Source organism: Furipterus horrens, unplaced genomic scaffold (genome assembly GCF_987537825.1).
Source record: "Furipterus horrens unplaced genomic scaffold, mFurHor1.1.pri manual_scaffold_2, whole genome shotgun sequence".
In the NCBI taxonomy this organism is placed as follows: domain Eukaryota; kingdom Metazoa; phylum Chordata; class Mammalia; order Chiroptera; family Furipteridae; genus Furipterus; species Furipterus horrens.
Genome location: NW_028327172.1, coordinates 103,030,783 through 103,051,236, shown reverse-complemented (window position 1 = coordinate 103,051,236; position 20,454 = coordinate 103,030,783). Strand labels below are relative to the sequence as shown.

Genomic DNA, 20,454 nt, shown 5'->3' with positions numbered 1-20,454 from the left:
TCTTATCAGCTCCAGTCTAGGACAGTCATCTTGTTCTTTAATCAATGAAGAGCATTGGCCATGTGGATATAAATACAATGTAAGAGGGTGTGTATGCACCATCTTTAAGTATGGAGCTGCTAGTGATCAGTGCAAAGGGCTGAGAAATAAAAATTCTGTTGTCAATTCAAGCAAATCACGTTGAAGTTTTATCTGATTGTCTTGTGTCCAGCAGGCGCATACCACTGAGAAGCTGCTAAAACTCCATGAGCCTACCTACTTCATGTGCAAAATAGAGATGGCTTTTTTTCACGTTTATTAAAACATAGTTAATATAAATTATTATATAAGTTTCAGATGTAAAATATAGTTATTCAACATTGACATACTTAACTAGGTGATCACCATGCTAAGTTTAGTAACCATTTGTCATTGTACAAAGTTATTACAATATTAGGCTATATCCCCTATGCCATATGTTTCATCCCTATGACTTATTTTGTGACTGGAAATTGGTACATTTTATTCCCCTTCACTTTTTTACCCTTGCCCCCACATCCTTCTCCTCTAATAATTATGTTTGTTTTCTATATCTATGAGACTGTTTCTATTTTGTAGTACTTGTTCCCTTGTTTCTTTTTTAGATTATACTTATAAGTTAAATCATATGGTGTTGTCCTTCTCTGACTGATTTCAGTTAGCATAATACCATTGAGGTTTATCCATATTGCTGCAAATAGCAATATTTCATTCTTTTTTATGGATGACATATGTATATATGAGGTCTGTCCAGAAGGTATTCAACCATGTACTATGAAAAATAGAAACACAGGAAACATTGTATATAGGACAATGATGCCCCAGCCCACTTCTAACTAGGCACGCTGGGACTTCACACAGTTCTCCCAATTGCCACCAAATTCCCTGTTGCATTTTCTGAATCTCATCCATGGTCTGAAATCTCTTCCCTTTCAAAGGTGATTTTAGTTTTGGGGAAAGCCAGAAATCACAGGGCACCAGATCTGGGCTGTAGGGAGAGCTGAGTCATCTGGGTGATTTGATGTTTCACCAAGAAGCAGCATGAGAGATGGTGCATGAGTGGATACATTGTCCTGATTAAGCTGCCAATTACCAGTTGCTCATAGCTGCGGCCTTCTGAATAATCTGAATAGTTTCTGTGGAGGCACGTTCAAGCTTAACACAAAATTTGATGCAAATTTGTTGTTCTACTCATGCAGTCATTTTGAATGCGACAGCCACACAGTACACATGCTTACTCAATGGCATCTACCACCCCCACTGACTAGTACAGTAAAGTAGTCACCATTGTTCATACATGTGCATTCTGGTCCACTCTCCTTGGCTGCCAGGTTACATCAAGGTTGTGCAAACCGTTCTTATTATATTAACAATGACTGGACTTTTTCCGGAGAGACCTTATTTATCTATATCACAATTTTTTAAATCTATTCATCTATTGATGGGTACATAGATTGCTTTCATAGCTTAGTATTGTAAACAATACTGCAATGAACATAGGTGCGTGTATATCGTTTTTGAATTAGTGTTTTTGTTTTCTTCAGATAACTACCTAGGAGTGAAATTAATGGGTCACATGATATTTCTATTTTTAGTCTTTTGAGGAACCTCCATACTGTTTTTCACAATGGCTGTTGTAATTAGCAATCCCACCAAGAGTGCATGTCTTTAAACAGGTGTATAATAATTGACTTAATAAAATGAAAACTTAAACACTAATAGTTAATGAGAAGAAATTCCAAGGAAGATAGTAGCAATTTAATGTTTTTGAATCAAATTTCATTTAAAGACCTTTTTTAACCCCACCCCACCCTGCCAAAATCAACAAACAAACCAGAAAAACTAACCAAAAAACTGTGATTGATAAATTTCTATATAGGAAAATACTGTATTCCTGCTCCATCTTTACCCTACTCAACTCATAGTGGATACACATACACACGCTCAAAACTTTTTCCTCTCTTCCTGAGCATTTTTTCCCTCCATCACTTATCTCTCTCTATCAATTTGACTGTTTGTGAAATTGAAAAAAGAAAGGAAAAAAATTGGAAAGCCATAGGAGGAAGAATATGAGATGAGAAAATATAAAGAATAAGGAGGATAAATTAGAAAGAAAAAATATAAGATATACAAAAGGGTGGGGAGTAAGATAAAGGAATAAGAAAGGAAGTAAGAAGACAATCATAGGGAGAGAAGTAAAAAGCAGCTGGCTTCAGTATTAATATTGGTAATAATGTTAATTCACATATTGGAACCCACAAGATGGAGGCGTCTCTAGTGACCCAGCCCACCACGTTAATATTTAAACCTTAGATTGGAAACACTTTGTTGTCAAGGGAATCAAAGACTAATCACAATCATCCAACTCAGTTTTTGCTAGCTCACCCTACCCTAGAAAACAGGACTTGCCAGCAATACAGGGAAATCCCTTACCTCCCAGTCAAACAAGACCTGTTTCTGTATGCAGTTGCTAATGCTCTTTAAAACTCCCTCTTGCCCAAAATTCCTTAGCAGGAGTGTCCCATTGCTTGTGGGGCACTGTACTCCTCTGCTCCTTGGATGTTTTCCCTCAAACAAAGAGCACCAAACTCATTACTAAATTGCTTTAGTTTTGTCATTTGACATTGGTTGAGCACCTTTTTAACTGCCTGTGAACTGTTTGTCTCCATTTTTTTATGTATATATATTTGAGTACTGTAACTTATCTGAATTTTATCATAAAAATCAGTTACTCCTTTGTAAAAAATTAGGAATAATAACAATAACAATAACATAATTTCTTAACATTAGCCTGTAGACAGATGACTAAACCTGTTAATATCTTGGGATCACATTTACCACTGTGATCAATAATCCATCCATGTGGATGAAAGAAAGCTAGTACATGCATATTCTTTAAACAAAGCATATTAACAAACAAACAACTAAATAAGCAAAAACAATCTATTTGTATGCAGTGTATACAGTAATTTTTCCATACATTTGCCTTTTGAATTAATATTTACTTGAAGTGGGTGGTGCTTCTATTTGTAAACTAATCAGTGTTCACACCAGCATTGAGACTAAGAGCATGGTGGAGCTGGAGCAGGAACTAATTTGATATGTCATCTTACATCCTTTAAGAAAGAACCCATCCAATGGGAAGGGAGATTGAGATACCCGATTCCGTCTCATGGGAATGGGTAACTACTGAAGAGGAGGAAAGAATCATGTAGTATAGTGCACAGTACTTTTTATTCACATTGTCCTCAGTATGGTACATATGCAATGCCTAAGGTGAAAGGGTTTCAATAAAGACAGAATAAAACCTAAAAAGGATTTTGAAACCAAACTCCACAAAAGGTTTTCAAAGTTCATAGGAGCACACTTTATAGCCAGCATTTACAGAGTGTAAAGTATTCACTCTACTATCAGAGCATGATAGGTCATGAAAAGAGCATAACATCTTCAGTATCAATACAGACTAATCTATATTTGAACAGAAAAATAAGAAAAGACATTGTATTTAAGGACATTTAAAAGAGATCCCCAGAACAGAAGTGGACAACGACAATTACAACACTGGGATCTGAGAAGACAATTGAATAGCAAAGTACACACTGCTGGGGCTTCTGAGCATATATATCTTGGGATAAAGGAGCTTTACCCATTTCCAAAATAAACAAACAATTAAATGAATGCATTGTATTTGCTATGCAAATGAAACTTCAAGAAGAGAAATCTGGCATCCCCTTCTAAATTCATTCTATTCGTGAGCCACTTCTATGAAGAAATTCTAAAACAACAACACTGTTAGGGGAGACTTGAGGAGACTAGAACTCCCAGCATGGGATTGAGGGAGAAGGGTTCAAAACAAAAGAAATAGTTTTCCCATTGGGAGATGGTCACAAGAGAAATAGATGGCAATTTCTTTGAGGTTAAAGCAGAAAATTCTTTTATTAAGGATCATAATGAGAATGTCATTACAGACTAATAGTAAACAACAACAACAAAAAAGATAATATTAACCTGACAATTGTGAAATGGTGTTGGTTACTTAACGTGAACAAAATAAACTACAGAAAACACTTCTGTTATGTTTTTACCACTTCATTAAAACTTAGAAATTTGGTTTAAATATCCCACCGACTATTCTATTTATTTAGCTGTACCTGATGTCAAGAAGTACATGCTTACTTAGGTGTGGAGACTCTTTCTGTTCTTGTGTTTTTGTTTCAATAAAGTAATTATTCTTATGGATTTAGTCATAGACGTCATTAACTTTACACTGAAGTACTCTCTACCATGGAAATTAAACTATTTGATCATAATAGACTGTGAGTTCTACATACAACCGCAGGAAGAAGGAAATTACCTATCAATCTTTCAGACAGGTTTTGGGAACTGGCATTAAATTCCCATATTATGAGGCAGACAGCCTAGAAACAACATCAAAATGCTAAAAAATAAGATGTGAATGGTCTATCTCTAAACTTTTTGAAGCTGGTTTGTTGATTAGTCTTCCATACACTAGTTAAGCAAAATTCCCATATAATATTCTTCATCTATTCACTGTATCTTTTGTATTTAGAACCAACTCTGATTTCAAAAATGGCACAGAGAGAAGTCAGGGTGGATACATATGAAGGGGTTAGAAATTAGAAATATGAATTCTGCCATAAAACATTGATTCAGACCAACCTATATATATATATATATATATATATATATATATATATATATATAGAGAGAGAGAGAGAGAGAGAGAGAGAGAGAGAGAGAGAGAGAGAGAGAGAGAGATCTGCCCCCTGCCCCTACAAAGAGTTCTTCTTAGGAAAACAAGCAAATACAAAAGATGGAAAATCCAGCTGCTCAGCATGCATGGAACAAATTCATGGTCATTTCTATGTGTGTCTTTCATGAGTGTCCTGCTGGCTTCTTTGGGATAAATGCCTTTAACATGAGAAACTAGTCATAGCCAAGATAAATTTCCACACACTGTGCCAGTTCTGGTTTTAAACTTGACGGTGTAAAATTCTCCATGGTAAGCTACAGAAGCTGGCAGCAATAAATAATCAAATTATGTCCTATATTCTAATTCCTTTTATGATTCTATGTTTTGTCTCCTTCCTGTTAAATATTTTCATGAAAAATGTCAAGTCTGGTCATCAGCTATCATTAAATTTCTATGTCGTTCAAGTTTACCTAGAGTTGACAACAAAAGATAAAATTTTCATTGTTAACCATGTTTTCCGATAAGGATGAGCCCTCAAAGATCAATAGAAGAATGTTAGTCATGTTTCTCATGTTAGAGGAGGAGAAAGAGCAGAGAGAATGAACTACATACATTTTCTCTGGAGCCTCTTCCTTAGTTTTCTGGCTGTGTTTTCTTCATCCGTTCCTTTTGTTATATCTTTCCCTATCTTCCCCATAAATAGTGACCTCTTCTTGTGTAAGCCTCTTTCTGAGGAATCTCATTTGCTCCTATGACCTTGGCTATTAAGCCTGGTGTGACGGTTCTTAATTTAACATTTTCATATATCATGTTGATGAGAGATATACGATACTGAACTTCAAACACAGAATATCCCTGAATAAGAATCATTTTCTTCACCCCAACACCTGTATTTTTTTCTTTCCTTTCTTATTTTGTTTGAAGGTTACTGCAGTCTCATTGTAGGACTCTTTAATCTCCTCACTGAGGTCCCAAACCTAATTGGTCACTTAGCCTTGTCAATACTACCTCCAACATCTCTCCGCAGTTCACACCTCTCACCAAACTGACACCCACGGCCCTAGTTTGGGTTCTCAGTATCTCTCACCCAGATTGCTACAACTGTGTCCTTGGGGTGACCCTATTGCTGACATTTTTCATCAGTAATTTCACCGCCACACTGACCCCATGTAATCTTGAGGGTAGATGTTTGTAAAGAGTGTACTTCCTAGTCTCTGTCTACTCTGTTGCTGGGATTTAGAAGTGAATGAAACAAAGTTCCTGCCCGAATGGATTTTATGTGCTATTGTTGTAGATTTAACTTGATAGCAACTCTGATTAAAAATCTTTGATAACAATCCATCACTGGAGAATTAAGGTCCCCAGTTCTAGAGGCCCACAAAGCCCTTAACAATCTGGCTTCAAACACATTCCCAGCCCTCTTTTCAATCCCAACCTCACTCATGTCACCTTGTTTTTCTCAGCAGACTATTCCAGCTGCCATTTATTGCCTGAACATGCTTTTATTTATGTTTCCTCCTATACTTCTTTATTTGCAAATTTTTTATTAAAGCTTTAAGACCTAGCTAGAAATTTTCACCTTCAGTGAAGTTTTCTTCACTATCCTAGCCCGATCTAATGGATGCCTCCTTGGTGGCTATGTTTGTTCATGTCTGTCCACCTCCCACATTCAAAGAATATGATAATTCGGAGGGGGAAGATGGCGGAGGAGTGAGGGGAGGCTGCGGTTTCAGGCTCCCGAGACCCGTCTGCAGTTTGGGCTAATTGCAGACAGAACATCTCAGTGAGCAGCTGGACACTGGTGGGAGTCGAGCCAAGGCACTGCTGGATTAGAGAAAACCATCTGGGAACAACCTGTTTAGTGAGGATAGCGGAGGAAAAGGGGACGAAACGGGATTCCTAACTGGGGCGGCTGCCCGAGCTGCGGCAGGAAGCACACAAAGGCTATTTGGCGACCACAGGCTGCCCCGGAGAGGAGTTGGGAGGAGAGTGGATCTCTGCCCACTGGCAGAGATGGGACTCAACCAGGTGGCATTGGCGCTGAAGGACAGGAGACAGCGTGCTGCCGGGCAAGTGAGAACATAATTCTCCTTTATATTTTTCTCTAGCGGACGGTGGAGAGGCGAGGAATGTTTGGGGGTGGTAGGCCGTTCTTGAGGAGCACAGGCGCAGAGGTGCACTCATCCACTCCCCAACCCTACCCTTGGGTCGCGGGGGCGCACATAGGGAAGTGCTCTCACTCACTGGCCCAGGTGCGCAGGGCTGCATGTCCAGGCGTCCCTCGGACACTCCCCAACGGACATAAGACCAGTGCCCCAATGGGCACAGGGAGGGCCAACTGAACACGCAGAGGACTGTGCGCAGACACCCCTGGCCAGCTCCAGTGGACGCCGGGCCCCAGGCCGGAAAGCAGACCACTAGCGCAGGCTCTGTTCGTGCCCGCCCAGACGGGTGAGGGAAGGCGGGCGGCTATGGCGCCGGAACAGCCGGGGGGGGGGGGGGGGGGGGGGGGCAGGGACTCACAGACGCTCACTTCCACTGAGCACAAGTGTCCGCGGCCCTGCCCTAAGAGGCGAGAGACCAACTCCCGGAGCTCGGCTCAGCAGGACTAAGGGCACGGGCACACGAACGCAAAAACACCTCAGCCTGGCGACAATAGGCGCCAATTGCGGGGCAAGTTCTCGGGCCTCCCGCGCGTGTGCAGGGACGCGCGCAGGGACACCTCGGCGCAAATGCGGAATCACCTCGGCCCTGTGACAATAGGCGCCAACCGCGGGGCAAACTCTCGGGCCGCCCCGCCCCTGCAGGGGCTCAAGAGCAAGGACACCTCAACTGGTTCCAGTGGGCAGCAAGGGAGCGCGCTGTGCCGGCAACCACAGGTGCGCACCATTGCGGCAACCGCGGGTGCACACCAGTGCTGCAAGAAACAAGAACCTCTGAACCGCCACACTAGACCAGCTGCAGACGCAGAAAGAGAAGACAACACACCAAGGCTAAAACGGAGTAAAAACATCCCTTTCTTTTTTTTTTTTTAATTTTTTTCTCTCTTTCTTCTTTCTTTCTTTCTTCTTTATTCTTTCTTTTCTTTCTTTCTTTATTCTTTTCTTTCTTCTCTTTTGTTGGGTTTTTTTGGGGGGGGTTATTTTCTTTTTTCTTCCCCTTCCAAAAAGAAAAACAAACTTTATCTCTAATGTGTTGCATATAACCTCTCCTTCTCATCCTTTCTCTTTAATTGTTGTTTATTTGTTTGTGTGTCTAGTTTAGCCCCCCTATCACTCTAAATAATACAATATAATTACTATATAAACCCAATACAAGACAATCCCACTTTCTTACTATATTATGCATTTTTCCATCCTTTTCTTCTATTTTTATTAACATACAATGTAAATATTACCTACTGGCTTGCACAGTCTCAACTATTATTAATCTATCACCCCCTCTATCAAAAATTATATTTTTCCTCCCCCAAAACAACTCTTATCTATTCTTCTTATAGTATAAAAACTCTAATCTCTTTCCATTTGTATTAATATGGGCTCATTGGCTGACAATAGCGGGATAGAGAGTTGGGGATACTTTTTGAGGGTGTGGGTCTCCTGCCTGGGCTGTATGTTTATGTTTTTAACAGCATATCCACAAAAGAACTCAAGATAAAGTGGATAGAATGATTCTCAACCAACGAGCCAGAAGGAAGATCCTACCAAAGAACATCTGAAATATAACCAAACAGCATAAACAAACGACATAAAGGGTAACTCAAGAACATCAGGCTCAGGATATCAAAGAGACTGCACCACTGAAACCCCCAGATCTCCCATAAAGTATCTCACACCACAAAGGAGGGAAGTCAAAGCAGACCACCCCCCAAAAAACAAACAAATAAATAAATAAATAAAAACAAAAAGAATCCAACATGGTAAGACGCAAAAATAACCCCTCAATGAAGAGAAAAGAGGAATCCTCAGAAAGAGAGATAGATGAAATAGACATAGCCCAAATGTCAGACATGGAATTCAAAACAATGGTGGTAAAGAAGCTCAATATACTCGACATCCTTAAAATCAACTATGACAACCTCCACGGAAGTTACCAGCAGCTGCAAGAAAATTACAGGGAACTTGCAGAGAACTACACCAGTATAAAAAAAGACATAGAAACTGTTAAAAAGAACCAGGAAGAACTGAAGAATTCAATCTCTGAACTAAAAAACACAGTAGAATCAGTCAAAAGCAGACTAAACGAAGCAGAGGATCGGATTAGTGAGTTAGAAGATAATGTAGAGAAAAACTCCCAGACAATACAGCAAAATGAAAAAAGATTGAAAAAATATGAACAAGATGTAAGGGAATTACAGGATAGCATGAGAAGAAATAATGTCAGGATCACAGGAATTAGAGAGGGAGAAGAAAAGGAGCATGGAATTGAAAAACTGATAGGAGAAATAGTGACAGAAAATTTTCCCAACCTGATGAGAGAAAAAGTTATGCAAGTCCAGGAAGCACAGAGAGTTCCAATGAAGAGGAACCCCCAAAAACCCACTCCAAGGCACATCATAATTAAAATGGCAACATTTCACGACAAAGAGAGAATCCTAAAAGCAGCAAGAGAAAAACAACAAATAACATACAAGGGAGCTCCGATAAGGCTATCAACTGATTTCTCAACAGAAACATTACAAGCCAGAAGGGAATGGTCAAAAATATTTCAAGCAATGAAAAACAAAGGCCTACAACCAAGAATACTCTACCCAGCAAGGCTCTCATTCAAAATAGAAGGTGAAATAAGGAGTTTCTCAGACAAAGGAAGACTAAACAAATACATCTCCACCAAACCAGCATTGCAAGAGATGCTAAAGGGAGTGTTCTAAGAAAAAAGAAGAAAGGAAAAAAAGAAAAAAAAGAGAGGAGAGGAACAGAGGTACAAAGGGCAATGAATAAATACACGTCAATAATAACCTTAAATGTAAATGGATTAAATGCTCCAATTAAAAGACATAGGGTAAGGGAATGGATAAGAAAACAGGACCCACATATTTGCTGTCTACAAGAAACACACCTGAAAACAAAAGATTTACACAGACTGAAAGTAAAGGGATATAAAAAAATATTCCAAGCAAACGGACCGGAAAAAAAAGCCGGGGTAGCAGTCCTCATATCAGACAAAATGGATTTCAAAGCAAGGGCAATAAAAAGAGACAAGGAAGGACATTTCATAATACTTAAAGGAACAATCCAGCAAGAAGATATGACATTGATAAACATATATGCAACCCAACATAGGAGCACCCAAATACATAAAGCAAATACTAGAAAACCACAAGAAGGATATCAACAACAACACACTCATAGTAGGGGACTTCAACACTCCATTATCAACAATAGACAGATCATCAAAGCAAAGAAACACCAAGGATATACAGGCATTGAGCAACACACTAAACCACATGGACCTAACTGATATATATATAGAACTTTTCACCCCAAAGAAGCAAAATATACATTCTTTTCAAATGCACATGGGACATTTTCAAAGATAGACCCCATGATAGGACACAAAACAAGCCTCAACAAATTCAAGGGAATTGAAATCATATCAAGCATCTTTTCAGATCACAATGCCTTGAAACTAGAAATCAACCTCAGAGAAAAATATCAAAGACACTCAAACTCATGGAGATTGAATAACATGCTATTAAATAATGAATGGGATAACAATGACATCAAAGAAGAAATCAAGAAATTTCTAGAAACTAATGATAATGAGCACACAACAGCCCCAAACCTGTGGGACACAGCAAAAGCAGTCCTGAGAGGGAAGTTCATAGCAATACAGGCCTATCTGAAAAGGATAGAAGAATCTCAAATAAAAAACCTAACCATAAAGCTACAAGAACTAGAACAATAACAACAAACAAAGCCTAGGGCAAGAAGAAGGAACGAAATCACCAAGATCAGAGCAGAACTAAATGACATAGAGACTAAACAAACAATCCAAAAGATCAACAAAACTAGGAGCTGGTTCTTCAAAAAAATAAACAAAATCGACAAGCCTCTAGCCAGTCTAATCAAGAAAAAGAGAGAGAAGACCCAAATAAACAAAATCAGAAATGAAAGGGAGAAATCACGACTGATACCACAGAAATACAAATGATAGTTAGAAATTACTACAGACAACTGTATGGCAAGAAATTTGACAATCTAGAACAAATGGACAACTTTCTAGAAACATACAACCTTCCAAAACTGAATCAAGAAGAAGTGGAAAGTCTCAACAGACCAATAACAAAAAAGGAAATTGAAACAGTAATCCAAAATCTCCCTGCACACAAAAGCCCTGGACCGGATGGCTTCACAGGCGAATTCTACAAAACATTCAGGGAAGAACTAACTCCTATCCTCCTCAAACTGTTCCAAAAAATCCAAGAAGAGGGGAAAATCCCAAACTCTTTCTTTGCAGCCAGTATTATCCTAATCCCCAAACCAGGTCAAGACACAACAAAGAAAGAAAACTACAGGCCAATATCACTGATGAACATAGATGCTAAAATCCTCAATAAAATATTGGCAAACAGGATCCAGCAATACATCCAAAAGATCATACATCATGATCAAGTGGGCTTCATTCCAGGGATGCAAGGATGGTTTAATATTCACAAATCAATAAATATAATACATCACCTAAACAGAATGAAAGACAAAAATCACATGATCATATCAATAGATGCAGAAAAAACATTTGATAAAGTACAACACCCATTTATGATGAAAACACTCAGCAAAATGGGAATAGAGGGAGCATACCTTAACATAATTAAGGCTATATATGAGAAGCCTGAGGCCAACATCATACTCAATGGACAAAAACTGAAAGCATTCCCCCTGAACTCAGGAACTAGACAAGGTTGTCCGCTCTCTCCACTCCTTTTCAACATAGTGTTGGAAGTCCTAGCCACAGCAACCAGACAGGAAAAATAAATAAAAGGTATCCGAATTGGGAAAGAGGAAGTAAAACTTTCATTATATGCAGATGACATGATAGTATACTTAGAAAATCCTATAAACTCCACTAAAAGACTACTCGATATAATAAGTGAATTTGGCAAAATCGCAGGGTACAAAATAAATATACAGAAATCTAAGGCATTTCTGTACACCAACAATAAGATAGCAGAGACAGAGACAGAAAAGAAAATACCATTTACTATAGCAACAAGAAAAATAAAGTACCTAGGAGTAAACTTAACCAAAGAGATAAAAGACCTGTACTCTGAAAATTACATAACATTGAAGAAAGAAATTAAGGAAGAAACAAATAAATGGAAGCAAATACCATGTTCTTGGATGGGAAGAATCAACATCATCAAAATGGCCATACTACTCAAAAGCAATTTTCAGATTCAATGCAATCCCTATTAAAATACCAATGACATATTTCACTGACCTAGAACAAATACTCCATAAATTCATACGGAACCAAAAAAGACCCCGAATAGCAAAAGCAATCTTGAGGAAGAAGAACACAGCAGGAGAAATCACAACACCAGATATCAAACAATACTACAAAGCCACTGTAATCAAAACAGTCTGGTACTGGCATAAGAACAGACATATAGATCAGTGGAACAGAATAGAAAGCCCAGAAATAAACCCAGGCCTCTATGGTCAACTAATATTTGATAAAGGAGGAAGGAACATAAAATGGAGTGAGAAGAACCTCTTTAATAAATGGTGCTGGGAGAGCTGGATAGGGACCTGCAAAAAAATGAAACTAGACCACCAACTTACACCACACACGAGAATAAACTCAAGATGGATCAAAGACTTAAATGTAAGCCGTGACACCATAAAAGTCCTAGAGGAAAACATAGGCAAGAAAATATCAGATATCTCACGTAACAATTTCTTCACGGATACATCTCCTAAAGCAAGAGAAATAAAGGAAAAAATAAATAAATGGGACTCCATCAAACTAAAGAGTTTCTGCTCAGCAAAAGAAAACATCAGCAAGATGAAAAGGTAACCAACCATATGGAAAAACTATTTGCCAATGACATCACAGACAGGGGACTGATCTCCAAAATATATAAAGAGCTTATACGACTCAACATCAAGAAAACAAACAACCCAATTAAAAAATGGGCAAAGGACCTGAACAAACACTTCTCTGAAGAGGACATACAGAAGGTCCATAGACACATGAAAAAATGCTCAACATCATTAGCCATCAGAGAGATGCAAGTAAAAACCACAATGAGATACCATTTTACACCAGTCAGAATGGCCATCATCAACAAATCAACAAGCAACAAGTGCTGGCGAGGATGTGGAGAAACGGGAACCCTGGTGCACTGTTGGTGGGAATGCAGACTGGTGCAGCCACTATGGAGAACAGTATGGAATTACCTCAAAAGATTAAAAATGGAACTGCCTTTTGAATCAGCGACTCCACTACTAGGATTATACCCGAAGAATCTTGAAACACCAATTCAAAAGAACTTATGCACCCCTATGTTCATAGCAGCACTATTTACAATAGCCAAGTGCTGGAAACAACCTAAGTGCCCATCTGTAGATGAGTGGATCAAAAAACTGTGGGACATTTACACAATGGAATACTATGTAGCAGAAAGAAAGAAGGAACTCCTGCCATTTGCAACAACATGGATGGAACTAGAGAGAATTATGCTTAGTGAAATAAGGCAGGCAAAGAAAGAAAAATACCATATGATATCACCTAATACAGGAAACTAAAGAACAACACAAACAAAGGAACTAAATAGAACAAAGAGCAGAATAGCAGTCAATAGGGGGGAGGGGAGAGGGAGAGAAGGGGGATAAGTAAGGGAAGGGTTTAGTCAAGGAACGTGTATAAATGACTCATGGACATGGACAACGGGGAGGGATATGATTGCGGGAGAGGGGGTGGGTTTGGTGGGGGAGAGAAATTGGGGGCAAAGGGGACAACTGTAATTGAAAAACCAAAAATAAAAATAAAGTGAAAAAATAAAACAAAGAATATGATAATTCTTTGCCTGCATATCAGTCCCCCTCAGCAGGCTGCAATCCCCCTGATATAGGAAAGATGAGGTAGTCACCTTTGTATCTTGAGCTCCTAGCAAAACTTCTGCCATAATGAGACCTCAGTAAAGGTTTATTTAAAGATCAAAACAAACACATATACATATTTTTAAAAATAAGGCAAAGTGGGGGAGAAGAGGGAACAGAAAATCAGGGCAGGGAAGTTTTCAGAGATGCAGCACAGGTAATAAAATAATTAACTACCTTTATTTTACACTCAGTAAATGCTAAGGATTAGGTGTCATTGTTAAGTGACAGCTAGGAGTAAAGACACTGATTGTCCCCAACAGACATTTTGTCAGTGAAATGATTAATTTGCCTAGTTTTTCATAAGCTTTTCTTTCCTACAGCCCTGACAGCATGATGGGGGAGAAACAATACATACACCAGTCACAGGAAAATAAACATTGGGACCCTTAGAGTTCATGAATTTGGAAAATTAAAAAAAAAAAAAAAAGGAAAGAAGAGGCTGTACAAAACAAATGAAAGGACCATAAAAATCTCAAAGGGTCAGTACAAGATTCTGCTAGGACTCAGATGACTTATGTATGGGTGAGGCATTTTGGGATATCAGAAATACTGTGTTGAGGACATTCTTGCTACTATAAGCTATAGATGATAGAAGTATCTGGAAGCATGGCTTTATTTTGGGGCGAGATCATTTCCATTGCTGTGGCAACTTCATGAGAATGAATGTGCAGTGCTTTAACTCATCAGAAACTCTGTGTTTTCTCTTGGCATCCTATCCTCTTTTGATCTATAACCACCAGTAGACATGCAGCTAAATAGCCACTAAAAGAAGATGGTTGGTTATCAAAGTTCTCTGACGTTTCAACCATAGAAACACCTTGTATACTATTTATGCAGCTCAGTCTAGCAAACAACAAAATAAAAAGTGTTTTATTTTCTTTTTAATTCTATGAGGTCTTAAAAAGGAAACAATGATCCCTGGTATTTATTTAAACTTCTCACTAAATACATTACTTCATCTAAAATATTAATGTTAATTATAATTTTGCTAATTAGGAAGGCTTAGTAATTTGTAGTTTATCTGCATTTAGCATAAACAGATAACATATTGAATAAATATGAGAATCCTGTCTCTCTTTCTCTCTGTCTACCTTGCAGATTACTACCAATGTCAACACACTCTCAGAATGGATGAGAAACCAAGCTCCTCTTACTCTGTCCAGACAAAACTTACATTTTGTTAATTAAAAACTCTGGCATTTTTCTGGATGAATTGTATAGGGTATCCATCCTCTTGAAACAATGACCTAATAAGTTTAAAAGACAAAGCTTTATTTTTTTTGACTGCTGTAACAGTTGTTGCTCAGAGTAACTAACTCAGTGCAAAAAACAAACAAACAAACAAAAAAACTGAAGCTATAAACATCACTTGTAAATAGCAAAAATAAAACTTTTAAAATTATAGGTTCACTAAAATACAGCAAAATATTCAAATAAGGGCCTCAGAAGTTAAAGACCACAAAAAATAAGATTTATTTCATTACACTTGGGAAGAATACTTTTTAAAAACACTTCATTTACCAATTTTCAAAAATTATATGAAATCACAGAACATAGACTATCTTGTGCATATTGAAAGAAGGGGAGGTGGAAGATAAGGGGGAAAAGGTAGAAACAGAAAGAGGCAGTTAGTTTACGTGAAGAAATTTGGGGAGAGGGATAATGCTTCCTCTGGGCCCCAAGTAAAACTGACTAGAAATTGAGAATATGTTAAGCACCATTTAGACTTGTCAATATGTATTATGTGATCCAGGGAAAATTATGATTCATATATGACCCAGGATATTCTCCAGTTGCAAAAGAAAAGGTCAACAGATTATATGTGATAAAACCTGTTATTATTTCAATAAACTCTGCATACAATAGATACTGTCCATGAGTCACCCTTGTTTAAACATTTTATATCAAAACTAATATGAACTATTGTCTTAATATCTATGTGAGAGCATGGAGTTAATTTCAACTGTTTTATTTGTATCTCTTAGGAAAAGATAGATGTAGTGTAGCTTCAGTATTTTGGTTGCTTTATGATGTGATTTTAATTTATAATGTATTCACCTATTTGGAAGCAAAGAAGCCGTGCAGTTAATATTATCAAAGATCTAGGAATATGTACAAATTTGAAAGTGCCATTCAGAAATAAACATCAAATGGCTGTTTATTATTTCATCTCTTTCAATCAGTTTCAGCAGCATAACTCAAGACTCTTATTTTAGCAGCAATTTTAGGAGAGATGCACAATCTTGGTCTATAATATTAAGGCATAATACTTGCAGGACCATCTTTCTGGCATACCAACTGTTCATCTAAGAAGTGCTCAGCTTTATATACCTTAAGAACATTAATCTGGAGTCAGGATGAAAACTAAACATAAAAAATATACTCACATCCAAGGAGCAGTTCACTGTTATGAATTAGTTAAACAACACAGCTATAATTTCTATTTCCCTTAGTAAAAATGTTTTATGATTGTTCTATATATGGAGTTGTCCCTGGCTGGTTTGGCTCAGTGGATTGAGCGTCGGCCTGTGAGCTAAGTGTCGCTGGTTCGATCTTCCAGTCAGGGCACATCAGAGAAGGAAAACTCTGACTCCAAAAAACCTCCGCTGCCTTGCGGCATACCTCTTCAGGGGAAAGGCTAAGGGAGTAAACCCCGACAGAAAATCCGGAGCCGGAGTCCCTAAGGCGGTTTGACGTTGTAGTCAACACCGGCAACTCCTGCGGCGCACCTGAAACCAAGCTGTATCGACTCCGTCTTTCCCTTGGACCCTTCAGCTGCGAAGAGAGGTGGGGTCTGCTGCATGGGCAACAGCAGACCCTCCATATCACCCTGCCCAGGCTCTGTAGCTTCAGCTTCACTGGAGAGGACACTCCAGCGTCATCGCAAGATGTCGATTCAACACGGGAGGAGACAGATACCGTGTCACTCCCGAGTCGGACTGCACAGCCATTCTCGGCGGTGCAGATAGACTCTTAAGAAGCTACACCATCGTCTCTCGAGACGGACGGCTGCCGACGACGACGACGATATATGGAGTTTACTATACTAAAGGAAGCAAATTATATCAGAAAATGGGCATTGATGATCATTCAAGTTTTGCTGAAAACATGATTTGCTAAAGAGTATCCTAGGCCCTTAAACAATTAATTACTTTTGAGTTTAGTCACTGCCAAATTAAAGATAAATCTGAACATAACCTCCTTAAGGTATTTTAAGATGGTTCAAAATTCTGCGCAGCACTTCAATATTGATGTAGTGACTCTGATTAATATTTATTTTTAAATTTTAGACAAGTGCAACAATGGAATTGATTTTGACACTCTCTCAAATTTCTCTAACTGAGGGATTCTTATTCCAGGCAGTGCTTTAATTATCCAGACTGTCTCTCTCTTAGACATAAAAAACAATAACATATCAACCAACATAATTTACCCTCTCTAACTCTAACTATGAAAAACCATAATAATTAAGAGCAATGACCCCTGTATTAATCATAACAGTACACCATTTCAGTTTTCCATATGGTTTCACACATGAGAGATTACCAAATATTTGGAAGCATGTGGAAGATTCAAGAAAAACAAATGTTTCCCCATTTTACTAGAGATAACCCAAAAAGATATAAATAGGTATTAAAATTCATGGTGTGGTCTATTATTTTACAATTTAAACCAGATAGTGTATGATTAAACAATGCTTTTGCTATATTTCACATTTTTATATTTTAGAGACACTGAATTAGCTTCCAAAAAGATGATCTTGAAAATTGAAAAAATGTGTTATTGTATTCTCTGAGAAAGCTAATGAAACCCTCAACCTAGATAAGAGTTAATAGTTATTTACAGGTTTCTATAGAAAATGCACTAGGCATTAGAATTTGTGAAAATGGTCCTTATTTGAAGAGCACAATTTAAAAAGACTACAAATAAAAACATATATTTAAAAATCTATAAATAGACACCAGGTTTCCAGAAGCAAATACAGGCCTAAGTGAGGCTATCTGTGTGGATTACAAAACTAAAAGTCTAGGGGAGGTACATAGCACTTAACTTAAAACACTATAATTAAGACCACATACACAAACATTATACTCTACAAAAGGACTCATGTACCTAATGAACCTAATAAGTACAACAAAGAAGCGAAATCCTAAAATGTCTCCTGAAAATACATTGGTTAATAACGAATAAATCTGAACACTGAAGAAGAGCTGTTGGCCTTAAATAAGAAAAGTACACTCACGTCTCACTTTTTCTCTGTGTGCTTCTACGTGGTAACCTCAGACCACTTCAGGAGTCTCTTTGTATTTCCTGACAGAGGTAAAGAACCTATGTAACTTAAAATTTTCCAAACCCATTTTCACCATATTTAACTGTGTAGAAAGTAGCAAATTCTAGAGATTATATCTATACACTGTATTTGTGTATAAGTAGAGTATAACTCAAAAAGTTAACTGAAATGAGACTGTAAAGTAACAACTTCAGTTGATGCAGCGATCTCTCTCTTTCCTCACAACCCCCAACTCCACTCCCAAGATTTCATTGTCTAACCTTCCAAATATTCTAATAAGAAAAAAGTCAGTGATTTACCTTCATATTTTCTAGAAGAAAGTCAAACATTCCACAACCTGACAGTTTCAAATTCAATCTTTCTTCATTATAGGTGCGTTGTGAAAAGTGGGTTAGTTTCTAGATCTCTAGAAGAAAGCTAACCCAGACTGGAGGTTTGAAGACCTGACATTCAACTCTCCTTTTATCAGCTAAGGGTGAGAGACCAGTGATCACACATAATACTTCGGTAACTTCCCCTTAACAGATGTTTAGAAAGCTAGTCTTGACAGAAACTGATTACAAGGATAAAAACCACACCCCTTGTCCCCTCACAACAAAGGGCTCAGCAATGAGAAGATTAAGAGACAGGCTTTGAAGTGGCTTACTGTCCCAGTGGTCTTTAAAGTCAAAACAGGCACAAAGTTTTTCCCCTCATTAACTTTTAGCATCTTCTGGTTTGAATGGACTGGAATCTTCAAAGATCAAATAGTGCCCCAGAGAAGAACTTTTGGCCAAACTTCCTTGAAAAATAAGTAATAGAAAATAAATTGGAATCGCCAATTCACTAAGTAATGATTGGGCAAGTTGAGAGTGTTAATGAGTTAATTAAATGAATACTAAGTTTGTGTTGTTAATCAATTACGACTTAACCAACATGTTCTTCCTCAATCTTTAAGCACTTTTAATTTTTTGTGAGAAAAGATGCTATAAATAAAGCTTTCATACACTAGCTCTCAAACCACAGAGTTTTAAGCAAGTAAGGATGTTTTTGTTGTTTAAACCTCTATTTTGTAAACAAAAAAATTGAGGTATAGGGTGTTTTTTTACTAAACATGCATTAAAAAAATATAGATCAACATGCAAAAAAAGTAGGATAAGCAGTTTTAGTACACTTAATAAGACCAAAATATGAAAAAAAGATTGCATGGCTTCTCAATTTGTGATAAATTTTCCTGATTATCTGTGTATTTGTTTGTTTGGATATTTTTTCACACTATTTTTTCATTTTTCAGAAAGTCTCACTATCCTTTGCTCTCAACCTTGTAATACCTTGGTTTCTTCATTTTTTAAGGTTTTGTCATTGGTCTCTTTGTGCAATGATTTATTGTTATTTCCTTTCCCAATAACACCTTAGCAACTTAACCCTGCCACTGGCACCAGCAAAGCTAGATGCATCTAGCCCCTGAAGATGCTCAGTTCTTTGTTTCTGGGTCTTTGTTCATGGCATTCCCACTAGTTGGAAGGGTTAGCTAACACAATGTTTCTTCAACTTCAATTGTATTTTAGAATCGCCAAGAAAAGGGAGAAACCATACCATAACATAATTTACAAGCAATTCAGGTAACCCAGTTGGTTTCAATATTCAGCAAAGGCTGAAAAACACAAAAACCTATCAAAATTCTCCCCATCACTTCAGACTCTTTTATTAACCCTTTCAACCATATGTGTCCATTCTATCTTTTGCAGTTCCTCTTATCTCAAATTTCCAACAATCCCTACCAAATTTTCTCTGTATGCAGACTTCTGCAAGCCCTCTTGCTCAATGATAAGCTCACAAAGAACAGGTGACAGTCCCACTAGCTGCTCCATCTTTAAATCACTTTGTTCTCTAGAACTAGTCCTATTGATTTTTTTCACCCAAACCATTTGAACACAGAGTAGGGAATATTTAAACACCCTCAAACTCTTTCCTCACCAATCTGGGTCTATCCAACAAGGTCTTTCTCCCAAGTGGCATCTCCAGGCCAGGAAGTTATGTGCTGTGTGGTCCTGAATTTTTTCTTCCTAACACTCTGGTCTCCTCTCTGCTATGGGCAAATCCTGCTTTTTGGTTTCTGTTTGGCTCTCAGAGACTCTAGTTTCACTCCAGGATTTGGATAATCATATGCTGATCCTGGTATGCAATTTGACACCAGCACTGCTCCTTTATATTCTGTTTGCTACATTCTAGCCATCTGTTATGAACTCCCTATATTCTCTTGGAAAATCTTTACAAAATGCTTCCCAAATCCCGTGACGTGTAGACACTGTACCTTGATGTACTCACTAAGCTGGTGGTCA

At 37.9% G+C, this 20,454-nt stretch overlaps 1 protein-coding gene across 4 annotated transcripts in view; it reads right to left on the bottom strand.

Moving 5' to 3' along the window:
* ARHGAP24 (Rho GTPase activating protein 24) overlaps window positions 1-20,454 on the bottom strand; it is a 638,162-nt gene that overhangs the window by 116,873 nt on the left and 500,835 nt on the right. The window lies entirely within an intron of this gene.